This window comes from Phyllobates terribilis, unplaced genomic scaffold (genome assembly GCF_046119375.1).
Source record: "Phyllobates terribilis strain yellow unplaced genomic scaffold, ASM4611937v1 Scaffold_27__1_contigs__length_16484149, whole genome shotgun sequence".
NCBI lineage: Eukaryota > Metazoa > Chordata > Amphibia > Anura > Dendrobatidae > Phyllobates > Phyllobates terribilis.
The window spans coordinates 5,097,363-5,110,998 of record NW_027362787.1 but is presented as its reverse complement, the minus strand read 5'-3'; the positions used below and the strand labels follow the sequence as shown (position 1 = coordinate 5,110,998).

The following is a 13,636-nucleotide window of genomic DNA, read 5'->3' as shown; positions in this document are numbered from 1 at the left end:
AGATCTAAAACGCGTGGATTGCAGCAGCAGCAAGCCGAAAAGTGCAGGCATGTAAGGGATCTAGAGGTTGACAACATGTCTTCTTAACGGGAGTCCAGGAGCTCATCTCCACAAATGGACTTTTCAGGATCCTTGGGTGGCTCCGTAGTTTGAAACCAATTCTGGTTATCGCTTCTCGGCCTTTTGGCTAAGATCAAGTGTAGTATCTTTCGAAAAGGCGGTTTTGGATGTTGGCCGCCCTAGTAGATTGATACATTATGCACACTGGGGTTTAGGCGCTTGTTAGTACCCCAGGTGGCTAATATAGTCATCTGGTGGAAAGCATGGCCCCCCAGGATCGACGCCATTGGGCCGGGGAAGATCGAAAGCCCGAAGTGTGAAGTGCCCCAGGAGTGGTGACCCTGGGGTGCCTTAACTCACTGGGATTGGGAACCCCACTTGAGTTTATGGCACATTTGCACAAGCACTTCAAATTTTCTTTCTTCGCACACACCCTTATTCCGGGCCTTCTGGCCTTAGGATGGGGAATTTTTCAATTCCCGGTCGAAGGTCTGGGCAGTATTATACTGTGAAACCTTCACTATTTATTTAATTTCTTTGTCACTGTGTGTCCACTTATTCACGTGTGTCACGTCCTACTAGGATTTTGTCGGGATGCGGTTCCCTTACGGGTTCCTCTCTTGGCAGGTCTAGGGGGAGAGTGTGTGGCCATCAGGTTCCGCTCCCCCCTGAACCCCCCTGGCTCTCCTCTTTCGGGAGGAGAGTGTTGTTGGCTCCCCTCTTCCGGGTGGGGAGCACAGTCTTTGGCTCCCAGTGCCTTGCTCGGGTGAGAACTCGGGCAGGTGCTGGGGGTAAGATTGGGTCGCCTCTGGCTTCGGCTGGAGGTGGCTTTTTGTCCCTGTTCCTCGCTGTAGCCTTTTGGCTCGGAGGGACGGGGAATGGTTTGGGGGACCCTTCTCCTTTTGGAGAGGGTTTCAATTAGACCAGCATCCTAGTGCACTTTTTTTGTGGCACTTGTCACTTTTTTAAGCGCACTCGGGTTTTGTACACGAATTCGGGCTTAAAAAAAGAAAAAATCTGTTCTTATCAGTTTAATATCTGATACGTCCCCTATCTGGGGACCATATATTAAATGGATTTTTAGAACAGGGAGATGGAAAAAGAGCTTGCTCTGTCCACTCCACGCATTGACCTGGTATTGCAGTATCTCCAGGACCGGTGCACCCCTTCTTTAATGCAGTTTCTAAAATCAGAAAGAATTGAATTCAATGTTTTTTGTTCATTTTGCTTGTTTGTCGGATTTTGGGATGGACTCTTTGGCTTTGCTTTTCTTCTCCTCATTGGATTTTTCATGTTCAAAGTTGCAGAAGCCAGATTACAAGCTCATTTTGGTTCAACTTCAGCAACTGTGCATTGCATTGCCATGTAATGTGATGCAATGCTATCTTTCTAGCTCTCCCTTTTTACTTCCTTTTGGATAAACAGACATATTAGGCAAGCATTTTGGAGCTTTCACCTAAATAACTACAGGTGGTGAGATAAGCTGCACAATATAATTGACCTTTCAGTATATTGTTGCACACACACCATCTATTTAGCAAATGCCCTTGTTATCAACAGCAGCCTTTTAAACTCACCTGAGCTAACAGGTATGTGCGCTGGTTACTCTGCTGCGCTTAAAATTTCTTTTTTGGTTTGCTACAATGCCTTTTCTGAAACGTTGTCTCCCTCTGCTGGAACACTGACTTCTTTCATTTAATGCCTGCAGACTATAAAAGAGAACCCAACCCAAAAAGTTTGGTTGATTAGTCTGTGGCATTCTGTTAAACTGTTGCTTATGGCGGTCTCTGTGAGCTTCTCAGCGACATTCAGCCAGCCAGGTATCCTGCCTGCAGTAGATGGAATGTGGCAATGGAACGCTGGCTGCGCGTGTCATAATAGGCTCTGAGCCTTTATATACCTGTGCACAGCAGCAGCCACCTTCAGTCTGCTGCTGGACAGCCAGCAGCAGCAGCAGCAGGAGAGGTATGTAATCAGGAGCCCTCCTGCTAAGGGTAGACAGCTGCTCGTTCCACCCCACCCCCCGCCTTAATTGGTTCTCCTCCCTTCCAACGGTGTTGAGGCGGGTGGGAACAGCAGGGGGTGAAGGTGCTGTGTTTAAAGAGGTGGAGTTATGCAGATCTAAAACGCGTGGATTGCAGCAGCAGCAAGCCGAAAAGTGCAGGCATGTAAGGGATCTAGAGGTTGACAACATGTCTTCTTAACGGGAGTCCAGGAGCTCATCTCCACAAATGGACTTTTCAGGATCCTTGGGTGGCTCCGTAGTTTGAAACCAATTCTGGTTATCGCTTCTCGGCCTTTTGGCTAAGATCAAGTGTAGTATCTGTTCTTATCAGTTTAATATCTGATACGTCCCCTATCTGGGGACCATATATTAAATGGATTTTTAGAACAGGGAGATGGAAAAAGAGCTTGCTCTGTCCACTCCACGCATTGACCTGGTATTGCAGTATCTCCAGGACCGGTGCACCCCTTCTTTAATGCAGTTTCTAAAATCAGAAAGAATTGAATTCAATGTTTTTTGTTCATTTTGCTTGTTTGTCGGATTTTGGGATGGACTCTTTGGCTTTGCTTTTCTTCTCCTCATTGGATTTTTCATGTTCAAAGTTGCAGAAGCCAGATTACAAGCTCATTTTGGTTCAACTTCAGCAACTGTGCATTGCATTGCCATGTAATGTGATGCAATGCTATCTTTCTAGCTCTCCCTTTTTACTTCCTTTTGGATAAACAGACATATTAGGCAAGCATTTTGGAGCTTTCACCTAAATAACTACAGGTGGTGAGATAAGCTGCACAATATAATTGACCTTTCAGTATATTGTTGCACACACACCATCTATTTAGCAAATGCCCTTGTTATCAACAGCAGCCTTTTAAACTCACCTGAGCTAACAGGTATGTGCGCTGGTTACTCTGCTGCGCTTAAAATTTCTTTTTTGGTTTGCTACAATGCCTTTTCTGAAACGTTGTCTCCTTCTGCTGGAACACTGACTTCTTTCATTTAATGCCTGCAGACTATAAAAGAGAACCCAACCCAAAAAGTTTGGTTGATTAGTCTGTGGCATTCTGTTAAACTGTTGCTTATGGCGGTCTCTGTGAGCTTCTCAGCGACATTCAGCCAGCCAGGTATCCTGCCTGCAGTAGATGGAATGTGGCAATGGAACGCTGGCTGCGCGTGTCATAATAGGCTCTGAGCCTTTATATACCTGTGCACAGCAGCAGCCACCTTCAGTCTGCTGCTGGACAGCCAGCAGCAGCAGCAGGAGAGGTATGTAATCAGGAGCCCTCCTGCTAAGGGTAGACAGCTGCTCGTTCCACCCCACCCCCCGCCTTAATTGGTTCTCCTCCCTTCCAACGGTGTTGAGGCGGGTGGGAACAGCAGGGGGTGAAGGTGCTGTGTTTAAAGAGGTGGAGTTATGCAGATCTAAAACGCGTGGATTGCAGCAGCAGCAAGCCGAAAAGTGCAGGCATGTAAGGGATCTAGAGGTTGACAACATGTCTTCTTAACGGGAGTCCAGGAGCTCATCTCCACAAATGGACTTTTCAGGATCCTTGGGTGGCTCCGTAGTTTGAAACCAATTCTGGTTATCGCTTCTCGGCCTTTTGGCTACGATCAAGTGCTTTATTGCAGGAGATTGTGGTTGAAGGGCACTCGGGTACCCCTCTCCTTGGCCTGGCAGGATCGTCCACTTTGGTGGACTTAACCTGCTTGCTGCTATTAGGGAGAGGGCTTAGTCCCAGGGTAACGAGTTGCGATCCCCCAGCTTCCAGGTGTTTTTCGCTGCAAGAACACTGGGAGCGCAGATTGCAAGCGGCTGCAATTTGCAACCTTGTTGCCTTTTTCCATGGAGGTTGACCCTAACCTCGTGCCTCTTTATGCGAGGCTAAAAAACTCTATCCGAGTTCACTTCACGGCGGGTGGCTCGGATATGAGGAAATTAGGGTATGTAGTCCAGGACGTGCTCAGGAACCTTCTTGGCGTACAAAGGAATGAAATTCTCTCCATCCAGGATTATCCCAGAAGAGGTGACTATGACATCACATTCACCGGAGAAGGTATTTTTAGAGATGTACTAGAAAAGTTAAAAAAAGTTGAAAATAGTCCTGTTTTGAAAGGGATACAAATTGTTGAGCACGTCCTGGATGAGGTAAGACTGGTTATTGTAAAAATATTTTCGCCCTTTGTTTCTGCTCCAGAAGTAATGTCATTTCTAGCAATTTATTTTAAAAGTGTTAAATGTATTGGGAAGATATTAAACGAATATAACATATGGACATCTAAGTGGAAATTCCTTGTGAAGTGTACAAGAGATCCAAATACACCAGGTGGTATACGGCTCCCCCCTGCCCGTTTCAAAATTGGGCAAACAAATGGGGATTTCTTCTTTTCTGGGATGCCAGTATATTGCAGAAATTGTGGGCGCTATGGTCATTCAAAAGAAAACTGTCATGTATCATGTAGAAATTGTGCTAGTGAAGAACATGAGACAAAAGAATGCCCTAAGGAAAAGAAATGCAGTTTTTGCCAGACTCCAGGTCACTTTTATTTTTCTTGCCCTCACAGATTTCGGGAAGATGAGCAAAAGGGGAAGTCCAAGACGTCCGACCAAGGACCAAAAGATCAGACCACCCCTCAGGAGGAGGAACAACAACCTGGAGCCTCTGGAGACAATAAGGGCGTACCAAATAGTGAAGTGTCTCCAGAGTCTATGACAGGTAAAATACCAAATCCCAAAACCTGGCTGCAGGACCTGCGGGAGTCCAAAAGGAGGGCTGAGAAGGAGCAGAAGGGCACTACTGGTAAGGTCAAAAGGGACCGGCAAAAGGCCGACACAGAAGCCCATGCCCAGTCTGGGTCTCCTAGTGCTGAGGGCGCTGAGTGGATAAAGGTGGGTCCTAAGAAAAAGAAAAAGGGTGGTTCGGAGGAGGCAGCAGGAGGTGAACAGATGGACACTTCTCCAGAAGGGGACGTGGACGCTGGACCCTCAGGGGTTTCGGTCTCCGCTGCTACAGGTGGGGACCGGGATCTTGCTGCCTCTGAAGAGTCAGAGGCTCTGCCTTGTGCGCAACCTCCTCCTTTAGGACGACCTTCTACAGGTCAAACAGGGGCGTCGGAACCCCTCGGGGACCCACCTGATGAGGAACTGCATGGCCAGCCAATGGAGACCCAGCGGGTTCTGCCAGCCAGCCCTCCGAGCTATGCCAGTGTAGCGTCGGGTTTATATAAATGTGGTAATCTTTCCTCCTCCACGGAGACTCTCGTGACGATAATATCAGATGAGGAGGGAGGCGCAAGCCCAGTGGTCTGATCAGGTTCATCGGACAGGTAAATCCGTTGCTCTTAGTTACCTAAGTAAAATTTCTACATTTTCTAATGATGGCTGAACTCAAAGGTATTTCCCTCAACGTGAGAGGCATAAAATCTAACACGAGAAGAACTGCTCTTTTTAATTTTTTTACGTGTTTTACTGCATCTGTATTTTTTCTGCAAGAATGTAATATCCCACATGAAATGTCATATCAAAAATATAAAGATGAGTGGAAGTGTGGGCCATCTGTCTGGTCCGGATCGAATGCTGCAGGATCAGCGGGTGTAGCCATACTTTTTAAAGGGAACGTTTTAATTGATTTTATTCAGGAAATTTTACCAGGTCGTATTTTATTAGTGAAAGCTTTTATTGATGGAATTAGATGGCAGTTTTTAAATTTTTATGGATCCCCAGAGAAAAATGAAAGAGCCGAAATGCTTGATCTTTTACCATTATTTATTAATAACTCTGAACCTTTTATCTTAGCAGGGGATTTTAATTGTGTTTTTAAAAGGTGAAAACCGGCGCTCCAGCTCTGTAAGCAGGAACTACGATAAAACCTCAGGTATGCTACATGATATAGTCAAAGATGCTAAATTGATAGACATATATAAAGAGTGTCATAGTGACAGCCCAGAGGACGCCGGTTTCACTTGGAGCAATGCTAATTGTAGCTCTAGGATTGATTTTATTTTTGGTTCAGATAAAACAATACCTGCCAAATGTGAAGTTTTAACTAATATATTTTCAGACCATAAACTTTTATCTTTTACCATAGAAGTAAATGACAACAAAAAATGTGGTAAGAAAAGCTGGAAAATGAACGTATCCCTTTTAACCGACCCGCAGATTTTATCAGATTTTATTGAGTTTTATAGGAAATGTAGAAAAGGGAAAAAAACAAATGAGACTATGAGTGTATGGTGGGATAGAATGAAAGTAAAAATAAAAGACTTTTTTATTAAAAAGAGTATATGTAAAGCCAAAGAAAAATATGAAGAATATAGAATTTTAAATACCCGCCTACAAACATTGTTTAAGCTCAGAGACAATGGGATAGATGTACAACTTGATATTTCAAACTTAAAAGAAGAGATTTCAAAATGGCTAGAACAAAAAGGAAAAGAGATAATTTTTCGTTCTAGAGTACAACATATAGAAGAAAATGAAAAGTGTTCCAGATATTTTTTTAGGAAAAATAAAAAAGAAAAAGTGATAATTGACCATATAGATGGTGAGAATAATATAAAAAATATGCTGGGTAAAGTTGAGGTTTTTTTTTCTAATCTTTTTAATGGAAAAAATATAGATAATAAATTAATGGATGATTCGCTGCAAGGACTAACAGCTGTTTTAGATCCCGCATCCCAAGAGTTTTTATCCCAAGTTTTAACGGAACAAGAAGTGTTAAAAACTATTAAAAGTTTTAAAACTGGAAAGGTCCCTGGTCCTGATGGCATCCCAATAGAATTTTATGTATGTTTTTATGATATTTTAAAAGATGATTTGTTTTATTTGTTTACTGAGGTTTTTAATAATAAGGTTTTATTAAATTCCTGGAAGAAAGGTGAAGTCTCCCTCCTATACAAAAAAGGCGATAAATCAAAATTAGAAAACTGGAGACCAATAACACTTTTAAATTGTGACTATAAAATAATGGCTAAAATTTGTGCAAATCGTCTAAAAGAAGTCATCAGCAAAGTTATTCATTCTAATCAAGTGTGTGGGGTGCCGGGGCGCAGTATATGGGACAATCTGAATTTAGTGAAAGACTGTATTGAGGATGTGAAAGACAGAAAGGGGAAAATGGCGATTTTATCTATTGATTTTGAAAAAGCATTTGACCGTGTCTCACACTTTTATCTTTTTAAAGTTTTAGAGAAAATGGGCATACCAGAAGGGTTTTTACTATCGCTTAAAGCATTTTACAAGGATTGTACAAGTAAGATTTTAGTGAATGGTTTTAAGACACAAGAGGTATTTTTACGGTCAGGGGTGAAACAGGGATGCCCTCTGTCCCCCCTACTGTTTATCTGTGCACTGGAACCAATGTTATGTGCAATACGCCAAAATAAACAGATATGCGGTGTCCCTCTGCCTGGAAGCGGTGGTTTGGAGGCCAAGGTTGTAGGCTACATGGATGACGTGGCGGTCTTGTGTACAGATGCACCATCACTTACGGCCACTCTCCATCAAGTGCAATTCTTTTGCCTAGCTTCTGGTTTTAAAATCAATTTTAATAAGTGTAACATTTTAAGTGTTGGGGGATGATTTTACGTGATGTACCAATTAATGTCTCCGAATCCATTTCCATTTTAGGTATATCATTCACTGAAAATAATGATGGTTATAATAGTTGGGAAACAGTTACACAGAAAGTAAATACGAAAATATGTATGTGGAACATGAGGAGACTTACAATGGAGGGTAAAGTATTGGTTTTAAAGATGGTGATTTTACCTCTTTTATTGTATCTTAGCATGGTTTTCCCCCCGCCTGTTAATGTTTTAAAAAAGATAACCAAAACCTGTTTTACCTTCTTTTGGAACTCAAAAATGGAAAAGCTGAAAAGAGAAATCGTGATGAAATCAAAAGTAAAAGGTGGTAAAGATTTTCCAGATTTTAATAGGTTTCTTTTAATCCATCTGTTCGTTTACTGTTTTAATGCCCTTTTTAAGAATCACTATTGGTCCTTTTTTATGCGTTTTAATACAGGATTTTTTATGAGAAAGTTTGGATGGTATGAAGTTAATATATCTGTGCCCCATGCTTTTAATTTGTCGACGCATTATGAGATTTTAAGGAAAATAGTGTCCGATTTTAATTTAGGGACTAAGAAAATAGAGGAATTAAGAAATAGTAAGAAACTAATTAAAGAAATACGTAAAAGTGAGGAAATATGTAATGTTGACAGATATGATGATGACAAATCTATGTCTATCTGGAAAATGATTAACGTTTTTTATCTTTTTAATGAACAGAGAGATCTGGCTTGGAGTTGCATGCACCGCTGTCTTCCTTGCCGGGCATTCCAATACAGAAGAGGATTTGTGAGGTCTGCCATCTGCCCAAGAGCCGGATGCCAAGACGAGGAAACGGTGGAACATCTATTATGGACATGTAATTTTGCAAAGGATTTCTGGAGAAGACTGCTCCCCCTACTGGAAAGGGTGGCAGACCTCAAGGACTTTACATATAAAACTGTGCTATACGGACTTATGGAATGCCCCACAATGGACCAGTACACAATGGCTTGGAAGACAGTGAACTGCGCCAAGTCATCTCTCTGGAAAGCGCGCAACATTGCTATTTTTAAACAAGATGTTTTATCAGTGAATGATGTTTTAAGTTTATGTTTATGTGAAATGTATACTTATTATTTAATTGACAAAAAGAAGAATGTACATATTTCCAAAAAATGGCTTGTTGACCAATGGAACCTAATTATTTAAAATCTTTGTATTTTTTTGTTTTGTAAATTTCATTTGTCTTTTAACGTTTGGTATTTGTGTAATTATGCTTGTAAATTGTTAAAGTTTTAATAAACGGTTTTATCCCTCTGCAGGGGATAGCCAAATTAAAAAAAAAAAAAAAATCTGTTCTTATCAGTTTAATATCTGATACGTCCCCTATCTGGGGACCATATATTAAATGGATTTTTAGAACAGGGAGATGGAAAAAGAGCTTGCTCTGTCCACTCCACGCATTGACCTGGTATTGCAGTATCTCCAGGACCGGTGCACCCCTTCTTTAATGCAGTTTCTAAAATCAGAAAGAATTGAATTCAATGTTTTTTGTTCATTTTGCTTGTTTGTCGGATTTTGGGATGGACTCTTTGGCTTTGCTTTTCTTCTCCTCATTGGATTTTTCATGTTCAAAGTTGCAGAAGCCAGATTACAAGCTCATTTTGGTTCAACTTCAGCAACTGTGCATTGCATTGCCATGTAATGTGATGCAATGCTATCTTTCTAGCTCTCCCTTTTTACTTCCTTTTGGATAAACAGACATATTAGGCAAGCATTTTGGAGCTTTCACCTAAATAACTACAGGTGGTGAGATAAGCTGCACAATATAATTGACCTTTCAGTATATTGTTGCACACACACCATCTATTTAGCAAATGCCCTTGTTATCAACAGCAGCCTTTTAAACTCACCTGAGCTAACAGGTATGTGCGCTGGTTACTCTGCTGCGCTTAAAATTTCTTTTTTGGTTTGCTACAATGCCTTTTCTGAAACGTTGTCTCCTTCTGCTGGAACACTGACTTCTTTCATTTAATGCCTGCAGACTATAAAAGAGAACCCAACCCAAAAAGTTTGGTTGATTAGTCTGTGGCATTCTGTTAAACTGTTGCTTATGGCGGTCTCTGTGAGCTTCTCAGCGACATTCAGCCAGCCAGGTATCCTGCCTGCAGTAGATGGAATGTGGCAATGGAACGCTGGCTGCGCGTGTCATAATAGGCTCTGAGCCTTTATATACCTGTGCACAGCAGCAGCCACCTTCAGTCTGCTGCTGGACAGCCAGCAGCAGCAGCAGCAGGAGAGGTATGTAATCAGGAGCCCTCCTGCTAAGGGTAGACAGCTGCTCGTTCCACCCCACCCCCCGCCTTAATTGGTTCTCCTCCCTTCCAACGGTGTTGAGGCGGGTGGGAACAGCAGGGGGTGAAGGTGCTGTGTTTAAAGAGGTGGAGTTATGCAGATCTAAAACGCGTGGATTGCAGCAGCAGCAAGCCGAAAAGTGCAGGCATGTAAGGGATCTAGAGGTTGACAACATGTCTTCTTAACGGGAGTCCAGGAGCTCATCTCCACAAATGGACTTTTCAGGATCCTTGGGTGGCTCCGTAGTTTGAAACCAATTCTGGTTATCGCTTCTCGGCCTTTTGGCTAAGATCAAGTGTAGTATCTGTTCTTATCAGTTTAATATCTGATACGTCCCCTATCTGGGGACCATATATTAAATGGATTTTTAGAACAGGGAGATGGAAAAAGAGCTTGCTCTGTCCACTCCACGCATTGACCTGGTATTGCAGTATCTCCAGGACCGGTGCACCCTTCTTTAATGCAGTTTCTAAAATCAGAAAGAATTGAATTCAATGTTTTTTGTTCATTTTGCTTGTTTGTCGGATTTTGGGATGGACTCTTTGGCTTTGCTTTTCTTCTCCTCATTGGATTTTTCATGTTCAAAGTTGCAGAAGCCAGATTACAAGCTCATTTTGGTTCAACTTCAGCAACTGTGCATTGCATTGCCATGTAATGTGATGCAATGCTATCTTTCTAGCTCTCCCTTTTTACTTCCTTTTGGATAAACAGACATATTAGGCAAGCATTTTGGAGCTTTCACCTAAATAACTACAGGTGGTGAGATAAGCTGCACAATATAATTGACCTTTCAGTATATTGTTGCACACACACCATCTATTTAGCAAATGCCCTTGTTATCAACAGCAGCCTTTTAAACTCACCTGAGCTAACAGGTATGTGCGCTGGTTACTCTGCTGCGCTTAAAATTTCTTTTTTGGTTTGCTACAATGCCTTTTCTGAAACGTTGTCTCCTTCTGCTGGAACACTGACTTCTTTCATTTAATGCCTGCAGACTATAAAAGAGAACCCAACCCAAAAAGTTTGGTTGATTAGTCTGTGGCATTCTGTTAAACTGTTGCTTATGGCGGTCTCTGTGAGCTTCTCAGCGACATTCAGCCAGCCAGGTATCCTGCCTGCAGTAGATGGAATGTGGCAATGGAACGCTGGCTGCGCGTGTCATAATAGGCTCTGAGCCTTTATATACCTGTGCACAGCAGCAGCCACCTTCAGTCTGCTGCTGGACAGCCAGCAGCAGCAGCAGCAGGAGAGGTATGTAATCAGGAGCCCTCCTGCTAAGGGTAGACAGCTGCTCGTTCCACCCCACCCCCCGCCTTAATTGGTTCTCCTCCCTTCCAACGGTGTTGAGGCGGGTGGGAACAGCAGGGGGTGAAGGTGCTGTGTTTAAAGAGGTGGAGTTATGCAGATCTAAAACGCGTGGATTGCAGCAGCAGCAAGCCGAAAAGTGCAGGCATGTAAGGGATCTAGAGGTTGACAACATGTCTTCTTAACGGGAGTCCAGGAGCTCATCTCCACAAATGGACTTTTCAGGATCCTTGGGTGGCTCCGTAGTTTGAAACCAATTCTGGTTATCGCTTCTCGGCCTTTTGGCTAAGATCAAGTGTAGTATCTGTTCTTATCAGTTTAATATCTGATACGTCCCCTATCTGGGGACCATATATTAAATGGATTTTTAGAACAGGGAGATGGAAAAAGAGCTTGCTCTGTCCACTCCACGCATTGACCTGGTATTGCAGTATCTCCAGGACCGGTGCACCCCTTCTTTAATGCAGTTTCTAAAATCAGAAAGAATTGAATTCAATGTTTTTTGTTCATTTTGCTTGTTTGTCGGATTTTGGGATGGACTCTTTGGCTTTGCTTTTCTTCTCCTCATTGGATTTTTCATGTTCAAAGTTGCAGAAGCCAGATTACAAGCTCATTTTGGTTCAACTTCAGCAACTGTGCATTGCATTGCCATGTAATGTGATGCAATGCTATCTTTCTAGCTCTCCCTTTTTACTTCCTTTTGGATAAACAGACATATTAGGCAAGCATTTTGGAGCTTTCACCTAAATAACTACAGGTGGTGAGATAAGCTGCACAATATAATTGACCTTTCAGTATATTGTTGCACACACACCATCTATTTAGCAAATGCCCTTGTTATCAACAGCAGCCTTTTAAACTCACCTGAGCTAACAGGTATGTGCGCTGGTTACTCTGCTGCGCTTAAAATTTCTATCTTGTGTGATACCATCTGCTGAGCTGTGTATCTAATGCTCTCCTGTGTGATACTGTCTGCTGAGCTGTGTATCTAATCCTGTCCTGTGTGATACAGTCCGCTGAGCTATGTATCTAATCCTCCCCTGTGCGATATTGTCTGCTGAGCTGTGTATCTAATCCTCTCCTGTGTGATACTGTCTGCTGAGCTGTGCATCTAATCCTATCCTGTGTGATACTATCTGCTGAGCAGTGTATCTAATCCTATGCTGTGTGATACCGTCTGCTGAGCCGTGTATCTAATCCACTCCTGTGTGATACTGTCTGATGAACTGTGTATCTAACCCCGCCCTGTGCGATACTGTCTGCTGAGCCGTGTATCTAATCCACTCCTGTGTGATACTGTCTGATGAACTGTGTATCTAATCCTATCCTGTGTGATACTGTCTGCTGAGCCGTGTATCTAATCCCGCCCTGTGTGATACTGTCTGCTGAGCCGTGTATCTAATCCACTCCTGTGTGATACTATCTGCTGAGCTTTGTATCTAATCCTGTGCTGTGTGATACTGTCAGCTGAGTTGTGTATCTAATCCTATCCTGTGTGATACCATCTGCTGAGCTGTGTATCTAATCCTTTCCTGTGTGATACTGTCTGCTGAGCTGTGTATCTAATCCTCTCCTGTGTGATACCGTCTGCTGAGCCGTGTATCTAATCCTCTCCTGTGTGATACTGTCTGCTGAGCTATGTATCTAATCCTCTCCTGTGTGATAATGTTTGCTGAGCTGTGTATCTAATTCTTTCCTGTGAGATACTGCCTGCTGAACTGTGTATCTAAGCCTATCCTGTGTGATACTGTCTGCTGAGCCATGTATATAATCCTCTACTGTGTGATACTGTCAAGTGAGCTGTGTATCTAATCCTCTCCTGTGTGATATTGTCAGCTGAGCTGTGTATCTAATCCTGTCCTGTGTGATACTGTCTGCTGAGCAGTGTATCTAATTCCATCCTGTTTGATACCATCTGCTGATCCGTGTATCTAATACTCTCCTGTGTGATACTGACTGCTGTGCTGTGTATCTAATCCTATGCTGTGTGATACTGTCTGCTGAGCTGTGTATCTAATCCTATGCTGTGTGATACTGTCTGCTGAGCTGTATCTCTAATCCTACCCTGTGTGATACTGTCTGCTCAACCGTGTATCTAATCCTCTCCTGTGTGATACCATCTGCTGAGCAGTGTATCTAATCCTCTCCTGTGTGATACCGGCTGCTGAGCTGTGTATCTAATCCTCTCCTGTGCGATACTCTCTGCTGAGCTGTGTATCTAATCCTTTCCTGTGTGATACTGTGTGCTGAGCTGTGTATCTAATCCTCTCCTGTGTGATACTGTCTGATGAGCTGTGTATCTAATCCTCTCCTGTGTGATACTGTCTGCTGAGCTGTGTATCTAATCCTCTCCTGTGTGATACT

The 13,636-nt window shown here is 42.8% G+C and overlaps 4 non-coding genes and 2 pseudogenes across 4 annotated transcripts; all 6 read left to right on the top strand.

Annotated features, from left to right (window-relative positions):
* Nucleotides 1–167: 167 nt before the first annotated feature.
* LOC141178125 (U2 spliceosomal RNA) lies at nt 168–259 on the top strand (annotated as a pseudogene).
* A 762-nt stretch (nt 260–1,021) lies between these two features.
* LOC141177780 (U2 spliceosomal RNA) lies at nt 1,022–1,229 on the top strand (annotated as a pseudogene).
* A 1,115-nt stretch (nt 1,230–2,344) lies between these two features.
* Nucleotides 2,345–2,535, top strand: LOC141178499 (U2 spliceosomal RNA). The gene has a single exon (XR_012254778.1). It is a non-coding gene; the product is annotated as a U2 spliceosomal RNA (small nuclear RNA).
* Nucleotides 2,536–8,922: 6,387 nt separating this feature from the next.
* On the top strand, nt 8,923–9,117 carry LOC141177841 (U2 spliceosomal RNA). The gene has a single exon (XR_012254378.1). It is a non-coding gene; the product is annotated as a U2 spliceosomal RNA (small nuclear RNA).
* Nucleotides 9,118–10,232: 1,115 nt separating this feature from the next.
* Nucleotides 10,233–10,423, top strand: LOC141177321 (U2 spliceosomal RNA). Its single transcript, XR_012253926.1, has one exon. It is a non-coding gene; the product is annotated as a U2 spliceosomal RNA (small nuclear RNA).
* A 1,114-nt stretch (nt 10,424–11,537) lies between these two features.
* LOC141178487 (U2 spliceosomal RNA) lies at nt 11,538–11,728 on the top strand. Its single transcript, XR_012254767.1, has one exon. It is a non-coding gene; the product is annotated as a U2 spliceosomal RNA (small nuclear RNA).
* Nucleotides 11,729–13,636: the final 1,908 nt, after the last annotated feature.